The sequence below is a fragment of the Dermochelys coriacea genome, chromosome 2 (genome assembly GCF_009764565.3).
Source record: "Dermochelys coriacea isolate rDerCor1 chromosome 2, rDerCor1.pri.v4, whole genome shotgun sequence".
Classification (NCBI taxonomy): Eukaryota; Metazoa; Chordata; order Testudines; family Dermochelyidae; genus Dermochelys; species Dermochelys coriacea.
Window position 1 is genome coordinate 39271248 of NC_050069.1, and position 24644 is coordinate 39295891.

Consider the following 24644-nt stretch of genomic DNA (forward strand, 5'->3'; position numbering starts at 1 on the left):
GTCAGTACTTTAGGGCGATAAGTGTATTGATGACTGCTGTGAATGTCAGCTTCTCTTATCTTGTAACACACAGTGACAGACAGAGTTTGGCATGTATATGGAGTGTTGTAACCTGAATTGCTTTCAAAATCCATTTTTACTTGCTCCATAGTGGGGCAGAAGGTGAGGGAGGGGAATATCAAGTATAATCACAAAAATCCTCACTGCATTGAAACGTCAACCATGACATTGCAGTAAACACACAATCGGGAAACTGTTATGACTCCCAAAGTAACTAACTCTCTTTTTTTCTTCCCCTCCCCACCCCCATCATGGTCTTTGTGGATGTGCAATACTTTGCAATATGTTAATTTTATGTTTAGTTTGGCTCTTAAATACCACAGTGAGAAGCTCTTTCCAAAGGGATTCTTTGTCTTTGGTTATGGAAAGCATCTACCTGTTGTATGACCATAATCCTAATAGTTATTAGAAATTCCTGAGAGGAAGTTATGCTTGAAAGAATTTCATAATGTAACAATTAATGTTTAATTTTAACTTTATTGCTCATTTCATATTTGCTGTGAATTTTAGGGCTAGCAAGATTATAGGTAATTGTGTAAAGAAGCATTCCACACAAAGCATAGACAAATTCTTTCACAATAAAAATGTGGCTTATTTACTACCTCTTTTTTTTTTTTTTTTTTAATTTCCAGACCAGGAAAGGTTCTTCTCAGTGAGCAAAGCAGCACTCTGTATTTGAGAGTTAGGGCGTGTCTTCACTAGCAATATTAAAGCGCTGCCATGGCCGTGCTTTAACATGGCTGTGTAGGCGCTGCACAGCGCTATAAAAAACCCACCTCCATGAGGGGAATAGCTACCAGCGCTGGTGCACTGTCTACACTGGCACTTTACAGCACTGAAACTTGCAGCGCTCTGGAGGGTTTTTTTCACACCCCTGAGCGAGAAAGTTGCAGCGCTGTAAAGTGCCAGTGTAGACAAGCCCTTAGAGATTTATTTAGGGAAGGACTTAGCATCTTAGGGCATGGCTATACTTGCAGATGTAGAGCGCTGTGAGTTAACAAGCCCTCGGAGGGCGCAGTAGGGAAAGCGCTGCAATGTGTTCACACTGTCAGCTGCAAGCACACAGGTGTGGCCATATTTGCAGCCCTTGCAGTGGCATTGGGAGTTGTACATTATGGGCAGCTATCCGACAGAGCACCTCTTCCCATTTTGGCGCTGTGGCTTGTGGGAAGGTGGTGGAGGGGGTGGGGCATCCTGGGTCCTGTCCCAATGCCCTGTGATGCATCGCTTTGCATCCCAGCAATCCCTGTGCTTCTGTCCACATTTGGCGCCATCTTCCAACGTTTTTTGTACTGCGCGCTCTGTCTTCCCTTTCAGCCTGTGGGAATGGAGCCCAGAGTGCTGAGGAATATGATGATGGGTCTCACCATCACATCATGTTTTGCAGTCGAGTTGCTCCTTAAGCTACAAACTGACAGTGAGGAGTCCGATGATGATGTCAACTCATGTAACACATATGACACGAGATTGCTTGTGGCATTCATGGACATGCTCGCCACCCATGGAACGCTGCTTTTGGGCTTGGGAAACAAGCACTGAGTGGTGGGATCACATCGTCATGCAAGTCTGGGATGATGAGCAGTGGCTACAGAACTTTCAGACGAGAAAAGCCACTTTCATGGGACTGTGTGAGGAGCTCGCCCCCACCCTGTGGCACAAGGACACGAGATTGAGAGCTGCCCTGCCAGTGGAGAAGCAGGTGGCCATTGCAATCTGGAAGCTAGCAACTCCTGACAGCTACCGATCAGTTGCTAACCAATTTGGAGTGAAAAAGTCGACCGTTGGAATTGTCTTGATGCAAGTTTGCAGGGCCATTAATCACATCCTGCTAAGAAGAACTATGACTCTGGGTAAAGTGCATGACACTGTGGCTGTCTTTGCACAAATGGGTTTCCCTAACCGTGGAGGGGCGATAGATGGGATGCATATTCCAATTCTGGCACCAGCCACCTAGCATCAGAGTACGTTAATCAGAAGGGGTATTTCTCTATGGTTCTCCAGGCGCATGTGGATCACTGTGGGCATTTCATTGACATTAACGCAGGCTGGCTCGGAAAGGTGCATGATGCACGCATCTTTCGGAACACTGGCCTGTTCAGGAAGCTGCAAGCCGGGATTTTCTTCCCGGACCAGAAGATCACTGTAGGGGAAGTCAAAATGCCCATTGTGATCCTTGGAGACCCCGCTTACCCTTTAATGCCATGGCTCATGAAACCCTACTCAGGAAGCCTTGACAGCAGCAAGGGGCGGTTCAACAACAGGCTGAGTTGGTGCAGAATGACTGTGGAGTGTGCTTTTTGCTGTTTAAAGGGCCGCTGGCGCTGTCTGTATGGGAAGCTGGACCTGGCCGATGACCACATCCCCGCAGTTATATCCGCGTGCTATACCCTCCATAACATTTGTGAAGGGAAGGGTTTGGCAGGCATTCACTCAGGCATGGAACTCGGAGGCTCAACACCTAGAGGCTGAATTTGAACAGCCAGAGAGCAGGGCTATTAGAGGGGCCCAGACAGATTAGGGATGCCTTGAGGGAGCATTTTGAGGCTGAAAGCCACCAGTAATGTTTGATGCCCTGCACAGGAGTGCGGAGTGGTGGCTCCAATGTTGTTAGGAATCTGTGTTCGCTACACTGACTTGCAGTGCCTGTTGCTTTCCTGGGCTACAGTATCTTTTACTTAATGCAATAATAATGTTTTTCAAAGCCAAAAAATCCATTTATTGAAAAGAAAATTCATTTATTGAAAAGAAACACAACTTCTTGGGAAACAGAAAGGACAAGGGGGTAGGGTGGGGAACAGTTCAATCACAGTTTTGCGTATGTCCTGTTCTCATACTCAGCCTTCCTGTCTGGAGTGCTGTGCAATGAGTGCTGCACTTCAGGTTGGCTAAAATGCATGGTGATGGGGGTTGAGTGCAGTGGGTAAGGGTCGTAGTTTGCAGGGCTGGGTGGTAAAGCGACAGGTGTTGGAGGCAGCTGGTGGCAATAAGACCCGGATGTGGGGGAAAGTGGGTTGGAGGTGACATGGGGGCACAAGGGAAAGCGTTTTGGAACAAGGGCTGCATGGGGAGAAGGGGGGCCGGCGAGGTACGAGCACCTGTATCAAGTCTGCTTGGCGCTCCATAATGCTGCTGAGCTGCTCCATGCTTTGGTGCTGGTAATCCGCATTCTGCTGGTGGACCCTCCTTTCACTCTCCTGCCATTCCTGCACTTTTTGATTTTTCCTTGAGGGACTGCTGCATTATTTCATGCAGCATGTCCTCTTTGCTTCTACATGGCCTTTTCCTAATTCTTTGAAGTCTTTTGGCCAGTGATGATAAAGCCGGCCGAGATCTCAAGGTTGCATCTGTAAAGGCAAAATACAACAATTAACAGATTAATGATTAACAGAGGCAGCATTGTTCACACCAGACAGAGCAATGATTCCCCCGTACTTAAAGACAAGCACAGTCTACACAATAGCAGAATTTGCCCATCCCAAAGCGAGCGCACATAACCCAGAGGAGCCCCAAAACATTGATTAAGCACAGGGGCAAGGGGGACTGATTGTTTCACAGCCGTATTGTTCTCTAGGTTTGTGTACCTTGGGGAGAGCTAACATCTGCAGGGGGCCCCTACTGAACACTGTCCCCATATTTTCCACAGGAGTTCCTCCTGGAAGATACCTCTCTGCTGAAGGTGACCTGGGAAGCAAGGGAGGGTTTTCCACTACAATGCGGCTTCCGCCCTGACCCATATGCAGCTTGCCTGTGTGCAGCAATGGTCTCCCCACCCCTCATGGCACAGTGGCGCAGACATGTTAGCCTTACTGGGACAAGTAGTATAGTAGCTCTCCCAAGGAACCTATGCAAATGCATTGCTCATTCTGCATGAGACCTTTGAAGAGATCATCGCGATGTGAGAGAGCACATCAACGCCCTATTCCACATCTAGATATGCATGCAGCCCTAACCCTCCTCACCCCAAGAGCCCACACCGAACAACTTTCTTCCCAAAATAAAAGCCGCTTACTGGGCATCTCCTCTGGTGTTTGTCCTTCCCCAAGCACCAGCTGCTGCGACTGGCTACCTTCCTCCTTGAGAACAGCTTCTGCATGCCTCTAGGGATGCCGAGGTGTCTTCCTCCTCCTCAGCACCCTCGCTCCCGCTTTTCTCCTCCTCCTCCTGCCTTGTTGAACTGAGCCCACTCTGAAGTGTCCATGGTGGTCCTTGGAGTGCAGGTGGGGTCGCCCCCAAGTATCGCGTCCAGATCTCTGTAGAAACAGCAGGTCGCAGGGGCAGCGCTGGAGCAGCTGTTTGCCTCATGGGCTTTGTGGTAGGCATTCCACAGTTCCTTCCCTTTAACCCTGCACTGCAGTGTTTCCCTGTCATGCCCCTTTCCATCATGTCCCTTGATATCTGCCCGAAGGTATCATAATTCCTACGGCTGGAGCGCAGCTGGGACTGGAGAGCTTCCTTCCCCCAAACGCTGATGACGTCCAGCACCTTGCCATTGCTCCATACTGGGGATCGCCTGGCACGTGGAGGCATGGTCACCTGGAAAGATTCACTGAGAGCACTCCACGCCTTGCTGAGCAAACAGGAAGGGGATTTTCAAAATTCCCAGAGAATTTAAAGGGCAGAGTCTGATGGTTGGTCACCTGAGGTCAGGGCAGAGCAGTAGAGTTCAAAGTGATGACCAGATTGGCTAGAACAGGCATTGTGGGACACTTCTGGAGGCCGATCAGAGTGCACTAACAGACCAGGGCAGCCACTTTGGTGCTGCAGTGCAGCATGCATTATGCTTCTCTTAGAAGTGGAGTACGAGGAGCGCTCCAGCCACCGTGTCAGGGCGCTCTGTGTGCCTTGCCAGTGTGGACACTTAGTGAGTTAGGGTGCCTGGGGCCGCTTTAATGCGCTCTAACTCGCAAGTGTAGCCATGCCCTTTGGCTCTGATCCAAAGCCTTTAAAAACAGCAGAATGACTCCTGTTGATTCCCTTCACAGGTCCCCTTATCTTCCCATTTCCCCCCTCAACTATTAATTTCTGATAGTAAGCCTTTTTTATCAGAGCTCTGGTGGAAAAAACTTTGCCACTATGTTGTCTTAAATGGGGGAGGGGGCACTGGGTTTGGAATGAATACTAATTTCTCCCTACTGTTGTTCACACTTTCTTGTCAACTGTCTGTAATGGGCTGCTCTCATTACCACTTCAAAAGTTACCTTTCCTCCCTTTTTTTCAGAGTAGCAGCCGTGTTAGTCTGTATTCGCAAAAAGAAAAGGAGTACTTGTGGCACCTTAGAGACTAACAAATTTATTAGAGCATAAGCTTTCGTGAGCTACAGCTCACTTCATTCCTCCCTTGGTATCCTGCTGTTGATTGATTTATCTTGTTAGACTGACATCACACTTGATAAGACAACTCCCATCCTTTCATGTATTTATATCTGCTCCTGTATTTTCCACTCCGTGCATCTGATGAAGTGGATTCTAGCCCACAAAAGCTTATGCCCCAATAAATTTTAGTCTCTAAGGTGCCACAAGGACTCCGTTGTTTTTGCTGATACAGATTAACACGGCTACCACTCTGAAACATATTCCTACATGTGTATTGCAAGTGTTGAAACTGGCTATCTGTATGGTGGATGTGAATTTCTTCTTTGGTTTGGGAAACATCCGATGCGGGGTAATGTTTCGAACTGATTGTACAGTCAAATACATTTATTAAAGTACACAGTGAGAGATACTGAACACCACATAGTCAGTTGCTTCTTGCATGTCATGGTAGGTTGAAATAAATCTTAAAAGTTTTAATACAAAGTCAGTGTATCCTCGCAACACACAATCAAGAGACCTTTCTGTTCCACTTTGGAATGTCTTGTTTCTTGTGCTGAGTTTTTAAGTTTTCTGCCTGACAAAGATACTAGTTCCACAACATTTTTGTTTGCAACCTCATCTTATAATTATTAGACTTACACAAAGTGATTTCTTCATCATACATGTAGCAATAGTGCTGGGTGTTCTTTCGTTATTGGGAAGAGCTAGATTCTGGGGCAGACCAGAAAGCTGTGTGAATGACTAAAGTCCATTCTCTATCATTATCTGTACTTAAGTGCCTTTAATTGGTCTAAATAAAGGCTTAAGAGACATTCACTTAAATATTAAAGAATCTTGCTTAACAATATGGCTTTGGTTGAGATGCTTCAAATATTTAATAGCACAATCAATGTCTTGTAAAAATGTTTTATGGTAAAGGAATTCTGTAATAGTTTTGAAAGAGATGAATAAACTTGATCTTTCATATGTCCCTGTAGCGTCCTCATTTCCATTGCTACATCTTTAAGACTTGCAGGCATCATTTATTGTGTCTTGCATGATACTAAGGGCTAGTCTACATTGGCAACACTAAAACGATGCCGCAATAGTGCTTTAACGGGCCTTGTGTGGTCACAGTGCAATGCTGGGAGACAGCTCTCCCAGCGTTCTAAAAAAAAATCACCTCCACGAGGGACAAAGCCACCAGTGCTTGGAGCTTGGCTCCCAGCACTGGTGCGTTGTTTACACTGGCGCTTTACAGCGCTGAAACTCGATGCGCTCGGGGGTGCTTTTTCACATCCTTAAGTGAGAAAGTTGCAGCGCTGTAAATTGCCAGTGTAGAGAAGCCCCTAGAAGGGGAAACACAGGGCTGGCCTTACCATGAGGTGAACTGAGGCGGCTGCCTCAGGTGCCAGACTGTGGGGAGGGGGGCACCACTAGGACTCAGAGTGTAGAAAATTGTGTTTGCTGCTGGTGCATATGTATTCTCTCTGCTCTGGATGCACAGAGATGATGGAGTGCTGTGCTGGAGGAAGGAGGGCACAAGAGACTTATCACAGGCAGGCAGGAGAAAAGGTGAGAGGGAATAACAGAAAGTAGCAGAAGCTGCAGGGAGACAGAGGAGGAGGAGCCTCTTGTGTACCTCTCTAGAACCCCCACAAGCCTGGACTGATTAACACCAGTTATGGTGTTAACACCTGTTTCCTGCTGCTTCCCTGAACCCACCTGAGGAGAACAGGCAGTCAATTGAAGTAGTAGGAGCCAGTTAGGCCCTTAAGACACTGATATCTTCCCTCACTCAGGCCTGCTACCAGCCTGCTTATTTGTCCCCTTCAATTGAGTGTTGAGAGCCGCTATAGCTGGCACAGAACAGCAGTCGTGAGTGAAAGAAGAAAATTCCCCTCTGGGGCAGCATTCAGAAAAAGAAAGCAAAGGAAGCTTTTCTAGCTAAGCAGGAAGGAGGTCTCCTGAGTTACATAGACACAAAGGTTCATGGTGAGCCTTCCGACTGCAGTGAGGATGTGAATGGTGAGGAGATGTCTGATCTTCCAGTTAGAGTGCAGGTGACCTGGCAGCTACTGCAGCATCCAAATCTCCATCTCAAATGCATGTAACCATGCACATTCCTGAAGAAAAGTGTAGATCAGAGAAGAGCATGGTGGAGGCACAAGAAAGCTGCTGCTGCTGCTGAGTTTAGTTCCTTAAGTCTAGATGATCCAGGACTGTGGACCCACTTGAGCAGTAGCCTGAGGGACTTCTTTGTACTGCATGGGCTACAGCAAGTGAAAAACTTCATGTTCCCCAAGACAATGAAAATAGAAGTTTCCATCCAACACATTACTGGCGTGAAATCCCCAATGGTGACAAAGTGGAGAGGCCATGGCTTATGTACTCAAAACCCCAGAAAGCTGCATACTGTTTTTGTTGCAAACTCTTCCAGTCTAATGTTCTAGTCACATTGGGTTCTACAGAAACAAAGGACTGGAAAAATCTGGCTAGAAATCTAGCATGCCAAGAGAAGGCAGCAAATCACCAGAGAGCATTCCATAGGTTGAAAGAGCTTGAGATGAGACTAAGGTTAAAGGCCACCATAGATGATCAGCATCAAGAAAAGATTGCATCAGTCTCTTTACTGGCAAAATGTTCTGAAAAGGCTCATTGCTATTGTGAGAGTGCTTGCTACCTAGCACTGCATGACGCTTCCGATCAGCTGTATGTGCCAAACAATGGAAAATTCCTTAAAATTGATGGCTGAGTTTGATGCTGTATTACAGGAGCATCTAAGAAGAGTCACCACCCAAGAAATGTACACACACCACTACCTTGGAAAAACAATTCAAAATGAGATCATACAGTTACTGGCAACAAAAGTCAAACCGAAGATTGTGGCAGATCTGAAGTCAGCAAGATATTACTCTTATTTTGGACTGCACACCTGACATCAGCCATATGGAACAAATTACTTTTTAATGGTGTGTTTTGTAACAACAACAGAACCTAGTGAAAATGTCCCTGCGATGGTGACTGTAAGAGAGCACTTTCTAGAATTTATTGACACTGATGACACTACAGGAGCTGGTATGACAAATGTGCTTCTTAAAAAGTTGGAAGATATGGGAATTGCGATAGCTGACATGAGAGGTCAGGGCTATGATAATAGTGCCAGCATAAGAGGAAAGAACAGAGGAGTGCAGACACAGATCTGAAGGTTTAAACCCTCAATCTTTTTTTGTCCCATGCAGTTCTCATTCATTGAACTTGGTGGTCAGTGATGCAGCATCAGCTTCTAGTGAGGCTGCTGAATTTTTAATGTAATTCAAAGCATCTATGTATTTTTCTCTGCATCAACTCATCAGTGGCAAATTTTGAAGCAACATCTGGGAACGTCTTCTCTGACGCTGAAACCACTGAGTGCCACGTGATGGGAAAGTTGAGTGGAGGCGAGAGAGCCTATCAAACACCAAATTGGGAAGATAGATGATGCCATAGTTGCCATTATGGAGGATAATGCTATGACAGGAACTGTTTGTGGGACACAGTGGCAGAGGGAAATGGAATCACCAGGAATGTACATAACTTCAAATTTCTGTGTGGCTTAGTGTTGTGGCATGACATTCTGTTTGAAATAAATGTAAGCAAGAGACTCCAAGGTGTCGACTTTGATATATCTGGGTCAATGGAACAACTGGACAAAGCAAAGTCATACCTACAGTCTTACCGGTCAGATGAGGGATTTCAAAACGTTCTGAAGAGTTCACAGAAGTTGGCAGAGGAACTTCACACTGAAGCTATTTTCCCACCCATTCAAGAATACAGGAGTCGCCAAAAAAGACGACATTTTGATTTTGAGGCACGGGATAATCCCATAAGAGACCCCAAACAACAATTCAAAGTTGAATTATTTTAACCAGGTGCTAGACTGTGCAATACAGTCAATTGAACATTTCATGCAGCTCAAGGAACACAGCAGTACATTTGGGATGTTGTATGATATTCCAAAACTCCTCACTATACCTGAAGAAGACCTACATCAGCAATGCAGGGCACTAGAGACACTGTTGACTCATGATGACATGCACAATATTGATGCGAGTGATTTAGGTGATGAACTGAAAGCCCTTTCAAGATCCATTTCAGCAGGATCAACTCCAAAGACTGTTCTGGAATATATGTGCACAAATAAGATGACCACCCTCTTTCCAAATGCTTTTGTTGCTCTGCACATACTTCTAACGCTTCCTGTAACAGTTGCCAGTGGAGAACGCAGCTTTTCCAAGCTGAAGTTAATAAAAACACATCTCTGCTCCACAATGACACAGGAGAGGCTGGTCAGCCTTCCAACCATCTCAATAGAGCATGAGCTGGCCCAGACTGTGGATCTTCAGGAAGCAGTTCAAATCTTTGCAACCAAGAAGGCATGGAAAGCACCACTTTGATTATTCAAAGAGATAAAAATGCCAGTGTTTACTATGCAGACAAGAAAAGTTCCATTTGCTGTTCAGGCGTTTGAAAGTTAAGTGTTACTTAAAATTTTTGAACAAGGCATTTTAAGTTGTTAGTTCTCCTTTATTTGAGTAGGTGGCAGAGCAGCACCATGAGAGGAGTATACCAGGAAGAAGGGAGAATTGAGATCTTTCAAAGTTTTGGTCCAAGCGAGGGGGCATGGGGGTGTCATTTGAGCTCCCCATCTCAGGTGCCAAAATGTTGTGGGCCGGCCCTGGGGAAACATAAACAGGTGGTGCAGTAGTGTGTTAAGGCTATGTCTACACTATAAGCTTCGGTCAACATAAGTTACATTGGCATAAAGCCACCACAGTTAGTATATTGCTTATGAATGTATATACTTGGCTCCATGTGTCTGGTGTGTGTGCACTCACCAGGAGTGCTTGTACTGATGCACAGTGCAGTGCACCATGGTATCCCAATGTGCAATTTGCCACTGTTCCACACACACTCTTTTGGGAAGTTTTTTGGCAATGCATGCTGAGGCTGAAACGTCACCTAGGCGTGACTAGGAGCAAGGGGACAGCTTCTCAGTATGCAATTGTCTCCATCCCATAATGTCATCTATATCCCATAATTTTTGTGCCTTTTTTCAAAATCTCACAAACCCGTGCAGTCCTTCTCACTGTCCACCATCTCTGTCAGGAGCATGGACTCTGCACAACTCTGCAGTATTGTCATAAGTATTGCAAGCACAAGACACACAATCATCCAGTATTAGCAGAGCTGCACTAAACGAAAGAGTGGGGAATAGGATGACTTTTTTGGAGGACAGATTGCTGTGGGACAAGCAAGAACCAATTCAAGGTTGTCGGTGGGGTTTATGGAGCAGCTGCGGCTAGTGGAGCACTGCTTCTGGGCTCAAGAAATAAGCACTGACTGTTGGGATTGTATTGTTATGCGGGTTTGGGATGACGACCAATGGCTGCAGAACTTTTGGAGGCATGAGGTCACATTCCTGGATCTGTGGGCCAAGCTCGCTCCAGCCCCCAGTGCAGGGACACCAAACTGAGAGCTGCACAGAGAGTGGAGAAGCAAGTGGTGATTGCTGTGTGGAATTTTACAGCACTGGATTGCTCCTGGGTCAGTGGGAAGTCCTTTTGGAATTGGAAAATCTACTGTGGGGCGACTTTGTCATGCAAGTGTGCAGGGCCATTAATCACCTCCTGCTGCACAGGACTGTGACTCTGGGTGATATTCAGGACATAGTGGAGGGGTTTACAAAAATGGGATTCCCAACCTGTGATGGGGCACTAGACAGCACACATCTCTCTCTTAGCACCAGACCACCTTGCTACAAAGTACAGTCGCGGAAAGCACTACTTTTCCATGGTTATGGAAGCATTGGTGGATCACCAGGGATGCTTCACTGACATCAGCATATGCTGGTCAGAGAAGGTGTGTGACGCTCGCTCGCATCTCTAAGAAAATAGGACTGTTTGGAAAGGTACAAGCAGATTACTATTGGGGAATTTTGAAGTGCCAATAGTGATCTTGGGAGACCAAGCCTGCCCTTTACTACTTTGCCTCAGGGAACGGTACACCAGCCACCTTGACAGCACCACAGAAAGATTCAACTATTGGCCCAGCAGGTGCAGAATGACAGCTGAATGTGCTTTTTGGTAAATAGAAGGGATGTTTGTGGTGTTTACTTACAAGATTGGACCTCGGTGAGAAAAATATATAACCCAATGGTTATAGCGGTCTGTTCTGTTCTACATATCTGTGAAGCCAAGGGGGAAAAGTTGCTGCCAGGGTGGAGATGGAACAGCTGTCTGAGTTTGAACAGCCAGACGCAAGGGCTATCAGATTAGCTCAGAGCAGAGCTATACAACTGAGGGAGGCTTTGAAAGAGCATGTTAACAGTGAGCCAGAGTAATGCATTGTGGTGTACTGTGCTCTGTGTGGTCCTGCTATTTTGGCGCCTTTTAGGAATTGTGTGGTGCTTGATGTACTTGTGTGAATAAGATACTGTCGATGCACTTATTAATTTTGCGGTGCTTGCTGTACATTCGTTTGTCACTGATCCTATGAGTTGTCACCCTGCATGATAACAAGTAATTGGTTGCTTTCAGAACTGCTAGATATTCTGCAGACTATGCTGTGAACTAATGAAGATGAATTGTGTTCCAAATAATATATTTTACTCTGTAAATGAGTATGAAAAATGAGTGAAAAGAAAAATCTCTGCATTTAAATGGTAAATACATTTAAAAACATAATAAATTAATACAACAGAACTTATGAAAGAGAATGAACATGTATGCTCACTTCAGCTACATATTCAGTGACCTGTGAAAACCAAGCTTGGTGTAGGTGAAGCTGTGCTTGTCTTTAGTGTCCCCCGAGATGGGATGATAGGGATAGGACAGTGGCCCCTGACACCATGTAGAATATTGAGGGGGGTGGGGTGGTATGATGTAGGGAGATGCTGCAATGGAGTTCTCCATGGACTGCACAGGGGAGGCAAGCCCAGGATTGTTAAGCCTGAAGGATTGAAGTGATCATGCCTCCATACACAGCATTGTAAGACCGCTATTAGAACACTATGTCCAGTTCTGGTGTCCACACTTCAACATGGATGTGGAAATACTGGAGAGAGTTTGAAGGAGGTCCATAAACATGATTTAGGAGTGGAAAACAAACCTTATAATGTGAAGCTTAAGCACCATAATTTAAAGTCGTTATGTCAAGATTAGATATCTTTCTAAAAGTTATGCTTTAATCCAGTTTCTGGGAGAAATTCTGTGCCCCACGATGGGAGGGGGAGTGTTTGGGATAGTCATGATGGTCCCTTCCAGCCTTGGAATCTCCTTGGTTTATCCCCTTCCTTTCCTTCATGGACATGGGGAAGACAAGATTGCAGGCATTACCCTCAATATGCTCATAACGCTCGCAGCTCTGCATTCAGACAGTGACTATAAACAAATCTCATGCTTCAGAGTTTGTTGGTCATCTCCAGGGTCAGGAAGGATTTTTTTCCCCGACACACAATTGGCCAGATGTATTCTGGGTTTTGTTTTGGATTTTTTTGCATTCCTCTGAAGCATCAGAGACTGACTACAGCTTGAAATGAGACACTGGAGAGGATGGACCAATGCTTTCAAAGTGATGCAGAGAATCCTCTTTCTTAGATACTTGGTTGGTATATCTTGTTCCCAGTTCTTGGGATTAAACTGATCATTAGACTTGGAGTTAAGAAGGAATTTCCCTGCAGATTAGATTGTCAGGGATCTTGGGGAGAGGATTGCCTTCCTTTTCAGTATGGATTGCCTACTAGGACCAGCTGGGCATATTTCACCTCATCCATAGCTGAGGCCTGGGTGGCATCTTGGTCTCTCTTCTCTCTGCCTGCGGAACACAACAGTTGTCTCTTGAGGACTGAAATGCTTAAATTTAACTAAAGTCATTGAGCTTAATATAGGATCATTTGGGTGAAATTTAACAGCCTGTGATATACAGGAGGTCAGAATAGATGATCTAACAGTCCCTTCCAGCCTAAAAATCTATGAAACGTTGATCTGACCTGCTGTACTAGTCTCATAATTTCCATCCTTTTAGTACATTTTGATATTTCAGAATTTTTCATCCTGATTCAGGATTAAAAGTTAAAATATTCAAATGAAGCATTGTGAAAAATTGCAGTCTGGAGATGTCAAAACATTTAGTTTTGGCTTGGTTTGACTTTAATCTGTGTCCCCCTAAGATGCTGCAGTGCCACATGGGAACTTCAGTTTGGATGCTCCTTCCCTCCGTTCTCCTATATGGGCTTGACTCCCTGTTTGCGACTCCCATAATGCACTGCAGCAGCTCTGCCAGTGGGGAGGCTGCTATATGCAGTATCAGTGGTTCAGCTGGGGAAACTGGCATATAGAGGGGAATAGGAATGTGAGGTACCAGACCTACAATTCCAATAAGGCACTGCATCAGCTTAGGTGAGACATATTAATATTGATGCTACACAAAATGTAATATTTCATTTTTAACTTAAAAATGGAAAATCCCCCCTCAAAAAATTCAGTAAACTCAAAACTTTTTCCAGGGAAAACTGATTGTGCAGAAACTGCTTTGTTCCATCAAAAACATATTTTGATGGAGAATTCCTGGCCAGCTCTACTCAATAACTTAGTTCTTGTTCTGGATTCTTGTGTTAATAAACTGTTGGGCCTTATAGTGATGAGGGGGAAGCAGATGTTATTTGCAGTTCAAAAATTTTTACTACTGGTGGTAGTAGTAGCAAATCTAAGGGAGAAGGATTTGGACATGGTGGGGTGGGGGCAGGAGGGAATGTCCCTTTTTTAATTTGAAGTGTTTTCATGTGATCTTGGGAATCTACATATGAATGTATTTCAGAGACTAGAAAACCTGGAAATACAGAGAGGGGTAAATACTGAAGGGTGAGGTTGCCAAATTATTAGCTTTTTTAAAAAAAGGGTGGGGGGAAGACAAACATGAAGTTGGAGTCTGGAGAAAGTTTCTGGGCTTTGAGTAAATGGGGCAGTGCCTTTACTCCTCTCCTCCAAATACAATTAAAACAACAACATAGAATAAGAACTAAATGACTAATCACTCAGGTGATTGCATCACTGCCGTAGCCTGCCCATGCTTTACTCCCAAAGTTGTGGACTTTTAAATAACAAACAAATTTGTTTTTCTATATTATGGAGATGAATGTAATTTGTATTCCCTTTCCAGCTATGATAAAACTGTTCCCAATATGTCAGGAATAAATTAACCCCAAATTCCCTTAGCACTTTCACAGCTATCTGGGAGAATAAATGTTTTATAGTGCTATTTCCTCCTTTTGCTTTTACATAAGTAGGTTTTTTGTCTGTACTGTAGTTAGCTGAACATGGATATGACAAACATGTAAGATGTTAAATTAATGTATGGAGATCTTGGTTTTGACCTTTTTTTGGGTAAAGATGGTCTGAGTTTTCACCCGAAAGCTTTTAACATGCAGTTGAACTTTCTGGGGGGGAGAAAAGCAGCCACTCTGTTGTAGTAAATTTTCCAAATGTTGGAGATGAGGAAATGGAGATCTTCTTACAGAAATACTGTAAAATGAAACAATTGCCTGTAGTTTAGTGGAGACAGATGGGTGTGGACTTAAGACAGTAAACAAGGAAGCTATGTATTATGCATTTCCAGAGTGACTCAGTGTGGTCATTCCAGTTGGGGTAGGTTTTCTCCATATTTTTCTTTCTTTGCACTTGCCTCCCCACTTTTAACAGATACCCAAATTAACTTGTCCACCGATGCATTATCTAGTCCAGTGCTTCTCAAGCTATCTGATGTGGGGGACCGGCAATTTTTTTTTCCAATGTGCGTGCAGACGGGCAGCCGATGGCTCATGGACTGGCAGCAGTCCGCGGACCACCACTTTGAGGAGCACTGATCTAGTTCTCAAGAAAAATTCAGGCAAGGTAAATAACTAACTTAGTGGTTTATCCTCCAGTAAATGCTAATGTTATAATTGGGACTCGGCAGCAAACTGAAACTGTTGTGCCAATGCCCTGTGGTTTCTGCAGCAGATTTAAGTAAATTTTAATTCAGCAACTCAGTTCTAGTTCTAGTTTAATTCAGCAGCATCTAGCTCTTTTAGATATACAGAAGAAAAGCTCTCTGAAAGGGCCCTACAAGTATTTGTCTCCATTTTACGGGGGAAAACTGAGGCACAGGGGTGACGTGACCTGTACAAGGTCACCCTGCAAACTGGTAATAAATCTGGGAGAAAACGTCAAGTCTCTTGACTTAATCCAGTGCACTTTCCCCTATGCTGATTAAAACAGATAATGCACCCCATACGCTATCCCTTTTGGTGTCTGAGGTTTTTTGTTTTTTTTATACCAAAGACATCTTCGTTTATGGTACCCTTAAATTTTCAATGTTTGGCTAATTTTTGTATTGAAGATACAATAGCTGAATGTGGATGGAGGGGAACCTGGAGATCAACAGCTGAGCAGGGAAAAGTTGGTAATTTTGAGATTCAGGAAGGTGGGCGATAGTTTAGGTGTTGGGCAGTTTGGAGGTAGCTGAATCTTGTGATGCAAGAGGGGATGCCGCTCCTCTTTCCCTCATCCTCCTGGACAGGTGACTGGACATTGTGGATGAGATCCTGTGCTTAGCCTCCAAGAGGCATAGCACCAACCTCTCCACCCAGGTGGAGCAGGGCTAAGGTAGCTTTAGGCCACTTTTTCACCCACCTGATCCTGGTCCACTGCAGGGGCTGGAGTGACCACTAGTGTTGTTTAGACAGCTCTGTCTAAATTAATGGCAGCCTATTCCTGCCATTCAGTCTTGATTAAAAATTGCCAGTGATGGCAAATTCACCACAGCTCTTGGTAAGTTGTTCCAATGGTTAATTATCCTTTACAGTTTAATAATAATTAATAAAAAAGCCTTATTTCCAGTCTGAATTTGTTTAGCTTCAACTTCCAACCATTGGCTTGTGTTATCTTTTTGTCTGCTAGACTGAAGAGACTGTTATCTAATGCTTGTTCCCCGTGTAGATAGTTATAAACTGTAATCAAGTCACCCCTTAACTTTTTCAAGAAGCTGAATCTATTTAGCATAAAGAGTCTGACACTATCAGGCATGTTTTGTAATCTTTTAATCATTCTCCTGGTTCTTCTCTGAACCCCCCTCCAATTTATCAACATAATTCTTGAATTGTGAACACCAGAATTAGATATTCTGTTCCAGCAGCAGTCATATCAGTGAGAGGAAAAAAATCATCCTTACTCCTACTCAATATTCTCATTTGTACATCCAAGGGCACATTAGCCCTTTTGGCCATGGCATTGTACTGGAAGCTGGTGTTCAGCTGATTTTTTCACCATGGCCGCCACATCAGAGTTGCTGCTTCCTGGAATGGAGTACCCCATCCTGTAAGTATGTCCTAAATTCTTTGTTCCTGGATGTATGACTTTATATGTAGCCATATTGAAAAGCACATTTGCTTGTGCAGCTTACCAAGTGTCGGAGACCAGGACATGGGCAGACAGGCCTAGTGGTTGAAACAGGAGTCCAAAGTCAGGAATCAGAGCCATGGGCTCAGAGCTGGATTACCTGGAATGAGGCAATGCTGGGGCCAAGGCATGAGCTATCACATGTGTGGGAAAATTCTTTGAGAAGCCACTGCAGAGCTGCTGCCGCTGGGCTTAAGAGCCAGTCTGCTGACTCTTCCAGCCAATCAGGCCACCTACTACAGGCCAGCTGTGCGTGTTAGGTTGCTTGCAGACTGGCTCTGCTGCAAGTCCTGATTCCTGACACCAAGTGGTCCATATCACTCTGTCCTCTTCTTTACTTACCATTGCTACAATCTTTGTGTCACTTGCAAACTTTCAGTGATGATTTTAATTTTTTTCCAGATCATTAATAAAGATATTAAATAGCGTAGGCTCATTAATTAAATGATACAAGCAAGGTTATCTTTGCCCTTATGTGAACACATTTGCCACCCCCGGTGGTCCAGCAACTATTCATCACCCTACCCCTTCTCCTGAGGATTCTCCCCCTCTTTTCCAGGGCCCCACTGCATTGTGGGACATGAGACTGAACTGCATGGCGGAGTCCAGATCACTCCCGTCATTGGCACCCAGAGGGAAACACAAGAGAAAGAAAAGGAAACCATTTGTCCAGTGACAAAATAAAAAACAAAAAGAAAATGAAGAACCAAAAAAAGGCAAAATAAAACTCTCAAAAATCTACTGAAAATTAAATGAAAATAACTAAAAATCTTCTCTCTCCTCAAGTACCATCACCCTGTGGAGGCGCGACTCTGCATAATGATGCAGCAGCTTTTGGGGAGGGGCCATTGGTATTGGTAGCATGAGGTTGTCGCGTGGCCCAGTTCTGGACCCTCTCAATGTAAGCACTTCTCATGCACTTCAGAACCAGTCTAAACGGGCGATGGGCAGAAAAAAATGCAGGGAGTTCTGCAGCAATTCACAGGTCTTGCGGGGAGTATTCTGTGTGTGGGTGCCGTGCTCACCGTGGATCCAAAGCAGAACGCTGAGTATGGATGCTTGATTTACACCCATTGCAACTTGCTCAGGTGTAATCCCACCGGTTCCAGTTGGAATGATACATTTTTCTAATAGAGATTTGGCTTTAGTGCTCAACCACACTGGATGCATCTGGTGGCATCCAAAACATCTACTCTTGTCTACACTGACAAGTTTTGTCACCAAAAACTGGCTTTTGGCAACAAAACAACAAGAGCATACGCACTGCAATGTGACTTTTTTCGAAACCCCCCCTACTTTTGGTGACAAAACACTTCCAGCCTTGCAAGAGACTTTTGTCTTTTCCCCTCTCTTTATTGTCAACAAACATGCAGTGTAGACATCACAGGGTTTTTTTTCCTCGATTTTATTGGCCTCCAGAAGGTATCCCACAGTTCCCCTGCTGCCGCTCTGGTCAGCGGTTTGAACTCCGCTGCCCTGCAGCCAATCTGCCCCTCCCCCTTGCAAGCCCCGGGACTTTTAAATCTCATTTCCTGCTTGCTGGCTTCCTGGAGGAGCTTCCCAGAGGAGCTTCCCAGGTGAGCATGCCAGGCACCAAATGCGCTCCCGCTTGGACCACCGCTAAGTTGTTGGATCTGATCAGATTATGGGGAGAGGAGTCTGTTCGGTCTCAGCTGCGAGTCACCCGGAAGAATCGGGACACACATGGGCAAATTTCTCGAGGCTTGTGTGAAAAGGGCTATGATCGGGACACGCAGCAGTGCAGACTGAAGATAAAGGAACAGAGGCAGGTGTACCATAAGGTACGGGAGGTGACCCATCACTCCGGTGGTGCACCTAAGACATGCCGCTTCTATAAGGACCTGAATGCTATCCTCAGTGGTGACCCTACCTCCATCGCCAATAGCGTGAATACTTTGCAGGCAGCAGAAAGAGGGGTAAACCACAGGCTCTGGATGAAATTCTGGATGAAGATGTCGAGCTAGAAGAGGGTGTGGTGCTCCCAGTGGGGTTGCCCCGGGGGGCAGGCAGCCAGAAACTCTTCTCCACTCGAAAAGTGCTCAACGGGGAGCAGGAAGCAGATGAGATGCCGGGTAAGATGCTGTGGCTTGTGTAGGGAATAGAAAAGTGGGAGGCAGATAATGTTTTCTGTGAGCCGGGCATTGCCCTGTGTAGCTAATCTGCATGGCCAAGCAGGGTGTCAATAGACATTGAGACCTGCAGGGAATCCTCTGGAGAGAGACTCTGGAAAGTTTCAAGGAGGTACTTTTTAATCCTCTGCTGCAGATTCCAAGGGATCGCAGCCTTGTTACTTCTGCATTGTAGGAAACTGTACCATGCCATTTAGCAGTCACTGGAGCTGGAACCAAAGCAGCACATGGCTGAGCTGCATATAGACCGGGGTGAAAGCCACAATCATTCAGCAGCTGTGCCCTGGTTTCTCTGGTCACCCGCAGCAGCAAGATGTCAGCCAGCAGGTTGGCCACCTGTGGAAAAAGTGTGGGATAATTTTAGAACGAGTTCCCTGCAAAGCTGCCTTGCAAGCTGTGACCTTTTTGCCTGTACACACAACCACCTTCCCCCCACTCCCGACGCTCACCATAATTGGGGTGCTTGCGGAGCTGTGTCCCTGTCTAGAGTCATAGATTCATAGATATTAAGGTCAGAAGGGACCATTATGATCATCTAGTCTGACCTCCTGCACAAGGCAGGCCACAGAATCTCACCCACCCACTCCTGCGATAAACCTCTCACCTATGTCTGAGCTATTGAAGTCCTCAAATCATGGTTTAAAGACTTCAAGGAGCAGAGAATCCTCCAGCAAGGACCTGTGCCACATGCTATAGAGGAAGGAGAAAAAGAGTCTGAGAGAAAGTGATTTCTACTAGCAAAATGCCCTTTTTTACTAAAATGTTTCAATCATTTGCTGGAATGTAACAATCCCTCTTCTGTTCAGCACAGCCCTTGAAGAATACACCATGCACCCCTGCAGACTGGCTTTGACAGATAAGAAAAAAACCCTAGGCGCAACAAAGAAGACATGTTCCGGGAGGTGCTGCAGCGTGATGAGAGACAGACCAGGGCACGGAAAGAGTTCTGGGAAGCTGAAAGGCAGGAGAGAAAGGAGAGTGCTGCTTTTGCTAGGCAAGTGACAGAGTGGATGATAAAAGTTATGGAGGATCAGACAGAGATGCTCACGTCTTGATACAGCTGCAGACTGAGCAGATCTGTGGTCGACCTCCACTGCAGCATGTGCAGATGCACAATTCTTTGCCAACCCCATTCCCCTCTATGCCCAGACATTCCTTTTCACTTCACAGCATTCCTGAATTTCCCCATCGCTCCACCCCCTCTCACAGCTTGCACAATGATAGCTGAAGCTACACACAGTTGTGGGGCTTTACCCTTTTTAACAATAAATAAAGGCTAAGGTATTTAATGGTACAGCGTTTTTATTCTTAAGCGTTTAGCAATCAATTCACTCTCGGGAACAGGCTTCTAAAGCATTGTGTTGCATGGATCTTGAGCCCCAAAATTGTACGTGGATGCACCAGGGAAGCAACTCCAAAGCAGACGTGTTACTGCCCCTCATTGTCAAAGTGGTTCCTTAAAGCCTCTCTTATGTTAATAGCAGCCCTCTGGGCTCCTCTGACAGCCCTAGCATCTGGCTGTTCAAACTGTGCAGCCAAGCGCTCTGCCTCAGTGCTCCACACCTGAGCGAGCATTTCACCCTTAGCCCTGGTCTACACTAGGCGTTGGTCGAATTTAGCAGCGTTAAATCGATGTAACCCTGCACCCGTCCACATGATATAGCCCCTTTTTTTCAACTTAAAGGGCTCTTAAAATTGATTTCCTTACTCCACCCCCGACAAGGGGATTAGCGCTGAAATTGGTTTTGCTGTGTCGAATTTGGGGTACTGTGGACACAATTAGATGGTATTGGCCTCTGGGAGCTATCCCAGAGTGCTCCATTGTAACCGCTCTGGAAGCACCATCAACTCAGATGCACTGACCAGGTAGACAGGAAAAGGCCCACAAACTTTTGAATTTCAATTTCCGTTTGGCCAGTGTGGCAAGCTGCAGGTGACCATGCAGAGCTCATCAGCAGAGGTGACCATGATGGAGTCCCAGAATCGCAAAAGAGCTCCAGCATGGACTGAATGGGAGGTACGGGATCTGATCGCTGTATGGGGAGAGGAATCCGTGCTATCAGAATTACGTTCCAGTTTTCGAAATGCCAAAACATTTGTGAAAATCTCCCAGGGCACGAAGGACAGAGGCCGTAACAGGGACCCAAAGCAGTGCCGCATGAAACTTAAGGAGCTGAGGCAAGCCTACCAGAGAGGCGAACGGCCGCTTCAGGTCAGAGCCTCAAACATGCCGCTTCTATGATGAGCTGCATGCCATTTTAGGGGGTTCAGCCACCACTACCCCAGCCGTGTTGTTTGACTCCTTCAATGGAGATGGAGGCAACACAGAAGCAGGTTTTGGGGACAAGGAAGACTATGAGGAGGAGGAGGAGGTTGTAGATAGCTCACAGCAAACAAGCGGAGAAACCGGTTTTCCCGACAGCCAGGAACTGTTTCTCACCCTGGACCTGGAGCCAGTACCCCCTGAACCCACCCAAGGCTGCCCCCCGGACCCGCCAGGCAGAGAAGGGACCTCTGGTGAACTTTTAAACTATAAAAGGTTTAAAAGCCAGCATGTTTAATGATTGATTTTGCCCTGGCATTCGTGGCTCTCCTGGATATACTCCCAAAGCCTTTGCAAAAGGTTTCTGGGGAGGGCAGCCTTATTCCATCCACCATGGTAGGACACTTTACCACTCCCGGCCAGTAGCACGTACTCAGGAGTCATTGTAGAACAAAGCATTGCAGTGTATGTTTGCTGGCGTTCAAACAACATCCATTCTTTATCTCTCTGTGTTATCCTCAGGAGAGTGATATCATTCATGGTCACCTGGTTGAAATAGGGTGCTTTTCTTAAGGGGACATTCAGAGATGCCCGTTCCTTCTGGGCTGTTTGCCTATGGCTGAACAGAAATGTTCCCTGCTGTTAGCCGTGTGGTGGGGGGAGGCAAAATGCAATCTTGTAACGAAAGCACATGTGCTATGTATGTAATGTTAACAGCAAGGTTTTCCGTGAAAGAGTGTATCCATTGATCTATAAAATGTGTCTTTTTAAATACCACTGTCCCTTTCTTTTCCTCCACCAGCTGCATGTGTTTCAAGGATCACAGGATCTTCTCCTTCCCAGAGCTAGCGAAGATTAGAAGGAGAAAAAAACGTACTTGTGATGAAATGTTCTCTGAACCCATGCCATCCTCCCACACTGACAGAGCACAGATGAATGCATGAAGGCAGACAATGTCAGAGTGCAGGAAAGCACAAAATGACCGGGAGGAGAGGTGGCGGGCTGAAGCTGAAAGGTGGCGGCAGTGTGATGAGAGGAGGCAGGATTCAATGCTGAGGCTGCTGGAGGATCAAACTAATATGCTCCAGCGTCTGGTTGAGCTGCAGGAAAGGCAGCAGGAGCACAGACCGCCACTACAGCCCCTGTGTAACCAACCGCCCTCCTCCCCAAGTTCCATAGCCTCCTCACCCAGATGCCCAAGAACGTGGTGGGGGGGCCTCCGGCCACCCAGCCACTCCAACCCAGAGGATTGCCCAAGTAACAGAAGGCTGACATTCAATAAGTTTCAAAGTGCTGTGTGGCCTTGTCCTTCCCTCCTCCACCACCCCTCCTGGGCTACCTTTGTAATTATCCCCCTATTTGTGTGATGAATTAATAAAGAATGCATGAATGTGAAGCAACAATGACTTTATTGCCTCTGCAAGCGGTGATCGAAGGGAGGTGGGAAAGGTGGTTAGCTTACAGGGAAGTAGAGTGAACCAAGGGGCGGGGGGTTTCATCAAGGAGAAACAAACAGAACTTTCACACTGTAGCCTGGCCAGTCATGAAAGTGGTTTTCAAAGCTTCTCTGATGCGCACCGCACCCTTCTGTGCTCTTCTAACCACCCTGGTGTCTGGCTGTGCGTAACCAGTAGCCAGGCGATTTGCCTCAACCTCCCCCCCCCCCCGCCATAAACGTCTCTCCCTTACTCTCACAGATGTTGTGGAGTGCACAGCAAGTAGTAATAACAGTGGGAATTTTGGTTTCGCTGAGGTCTAACCGAGTCAGTAAATTGCGCCAGCGTGCTTTTAAACGTCCAAATGCACATTCTACCACCATTCTGCACTTGCTCAGCCTGTAGGTGAACAGCTCCTGACTACTCTCCAGGCTGCCTATGTATGGCTTCATGAGCTATGGCATTAAGGGGTAGTCTGGGTCCCCAAGGATAACTATAGGTATTTCAACCTCCCCAGTGGTTATCTTCTGGTCTGGGAAGAAAGTCCCTTCCTGCAGCTTTGGAAACAGACCAGAGTTCCTGAAGATGTGAGCGTCATATACCTTTCCTGGCCATCCCACGTTGATGTTGGTGAAACGTCCCTTGTGATCCACCAGTGCTTGCAGCACTATTGAAAAGTACCCCTTGTGGTTTATGTACTCACTGGCTTGGTGCTTTGGTGCCAAGATAGGGCTATGGGTTCTGTCTGTGGCCCCACTACAGTTAAGGAATCCCATTGCAGCAAAGCCATCCACTATGATCTGCATATTTCCCAGGGTCACCCTTGATATCAGCAGATCTTTGACTGCGTTGGCTACTTGCATCACAGCAGCCCCCACAGTAGATTTGCCCACTCCAAATTGATTCCTGACTGACCGGTAGCTGTCTGGCATTGCAAGCCTCCACAGGGCTATTGCCATTCGCTTCTCAACTGTGAGGTCTGCTCTCATCTTGGTATTCTTGTGCCTCAGGGCAGGCGAAAGCAAGTCACAAAGTTCCATGAAAGTGCCCTTATGGATGCGAAAGTTTCGCAGCCACTGGGAATCGTCCCAGACCCGTAACACTATGCGGTCCCACCAGTCTGTGCTTGTTTCCTGGGCCCAGAATCGGCGTTCCACCACATGAGCCTGCCCCATTAGCACCATGATGCCCACATTGCCAGGACACGTGCTTTGAGAGAAGTCTGTGTCCATGTCCTCATCACTCTCGTAACTGCGCTGACGTCGCCTACTCGCCCGGTTTTGCTTTGCCAGATTCTGGTGCTGCATATACTGTTGGATAATGCATGTGGTGTTTAATGTGCTCCTAATTGCCAAAGTGATCTGAGCGGGCTCCATGCATGCCGTGGTATGGCGTCTGCACAGAAAAATGGCGCGGAACGATTGTCTGCTGTTGCCCTGACGGAGGGAGGGGAGACTGACAATATGGCTTACAGGGAATTAAAATCAACAAAGGGAGTGGCTTTGCAAGAAATTGAATGGCCGCCTCAAGGATAGAACTCAAAACCTCAAGGATAGAACTCAAAACTGGGTTTAGCAGGCCGTTGATTTCACAGAGGGAGAGAGGGAGGAGAAAATGAATACAAAACAAATCTGGTCTATTTCTTGTTTTGAGCCACTTCATTTATCTTTATACATCTTGCTGGCAGCAGACTGTGCAGTACGACCGCTAGCCATCGTCACCTCCTGGGTGCTCAGTAGAAGACGATGCAGTATGACTGCTGGCCATCATCTTCTTCTGGCTGCAAATTAAAAGACAGTGCACTGCCGGTAGGACTCAATCGCCATGAGACGAAAAAAGGGAAATGACCTGGCTGAGTCACTCCCATGTTTGCCTAGGCGCCCGGTTAAAAGAGCAGCCAGGACTACATCGACGACAGCTACCAGTCATACTGCACTGTCTGCTGCCAAAAGGCAATAAACTGCTGCTGT

The 24644-nt window shown here is 46.1% G+C and overlaps 1 protein-coding gene across 2 annotated transcripts in view; it reads left to right on the top strand.

Moving 5' to 3' along the window:
* The window catches only part of SNX31 (sorting nexin 31), a 68713-nt gene that overhangs the window by 19724 nt on the left and 24345 nt on the right, over positions 1-24644 (top strand). The gene's annotated exons all lie outside the window — the stretch shown is intronic.